The following is a 1,601-nucleotide window of genomic DNA, read 5'->3' as shown; positions in this document are numbered from 1 at the left end:
TATATATATATATATATATTTTATTTTACTGTCACAGCTCTAATCCTCCTTTCTTATGGCTTGGGACCAGCAAAGGGATCTATTTTTAACAATAGAAATGTTTTTATTAACATCCCATCATGGATCAGTCGCAGCAGTATTCATTTCATGTCTGGATGGGACGATGGAGATCTGTCTGCAGCAGGGAGAGACTCGGCATGAAGAAGCCTCCTGTCGGTGCTCTGGGACCGGGGAGGAGCTCTCAGCAACACAATGGAGAAATGTGTTCACAGCAGAGTCTCTCAAAGTCTCAATAACAGCAGAAAAAGAGTCGCTAGATTTTCACAAGTTTCTTTTCTGAATAACAGTCTCTAGAGGGTCTGAAAAGTCTGTAAATAGCGAGAAAGTCACTAAATCAGCACCGCTGTGTTCCGCAACCCGCCACCTCTCATGTCAGCGAGCAGCATGTCGGGTCAATTACGTCATACTCTGAGGGGGTCAAATTATTGTTCATTATGGGATTTTTTTGGAATTATTGATCGTACATCGTACAGAGGGCAAAATTATCGTACAAATACGATAATTATCGTACACCTGGCAACACTGCAGTAGACCATCAGAATCTGACATTAGGAATCAGAATTTGCCTATTTTCAGTGCAAAAAATCTTAACAGACTGTTAAATGTAAAGTATCACATGAGACAATAAACACAGATGTACAATTACAGCAGAATTATTTTAAAAGGAAATTGGGAAATAACAGAGCAAGTGATTGCTCAGATTAGTAATAATATAAATGAGTAGTAGTGCAAAAGATTGTTCAGATGAGTAATGACAATGAACAGTAACAGCACAAATGATTGTGCAGGCAGCAGGTGTGTAAACACTTTTTGTGATTTTTGGGTGTGGTGCTGGTTATAGAGTCTGACAGCTGCTGGGAGGAAGGATCTGCGATAACGCTCCTTTGAGCACCTCGGATGCAGCAGTCTGTCACTGAAGGAGCTCTCCAGTTCAGCCACAGCTTCATGCATGGGATGGGAGACATTGTTCAGCAATGATGTTATTTTAGTCAGAGTTCTTCTGTCTCCCACCACCTACACACTGTGTCGAGGGGGCATCCCAGCACAGAGCTGGCCTTCCTGATTAGCTTATCTAACTGCTTCCTCTCAGCTGTAGATAAGCTGCTGCTCCAGCTAACCACCCTGTTGAAAATGGCTGATGCCACCACAGAGTCATAAAATGTCTTCAGGAGCATCCCCTGCACTCCAAAAGACCTCAGCCTCCTCAGCAGGTAGAGTCTGCTCTGACCCTTCCTGTAAAGAGTGTCCTTGTTGTGACTCAGTACTTATGAGAGTCCACTATCTCAATGTCCACTCCCTGGATGTTCACCGGTGTCAGTGGGGTGGGATTGCACCTGCAGAAGTCCACCACCAGCTCCTTGGTTTTAGCAGCGTTGATCAGGAGTTGGTTTCGCTGGTACCAGTCCACAAAGTCCTGAGTTCTCTGTCTGTACTCTGAGTCGTCCTCACCTGTTTATACTATATATATACAGCGGGTAAAATAAGTCTTGATCACGTCACCATTTTTCTCAGTAAATATATTACTAGAGGTGCTAATGACA

Source organism: Austrofundulus limnaeus, unplaced genomic scaffold (genome assembly GCF_001266775.1).
Source record: "Austrofundulus limnaeus strain Quisiro unplaced genomic scaffold, Austrofundulus_limnaeus-1.0 Scaffold52, whole genome shotgun sequence".
NCBI lineage: Eukaryota > Metazoa > Chordata > Actinopteri > Cyprinodontiformes > Rivulidae > Austrofundulus > Austrofundulus limnaeus.
Note: the sequence above shows the minus strand (reverse complement) of the source record.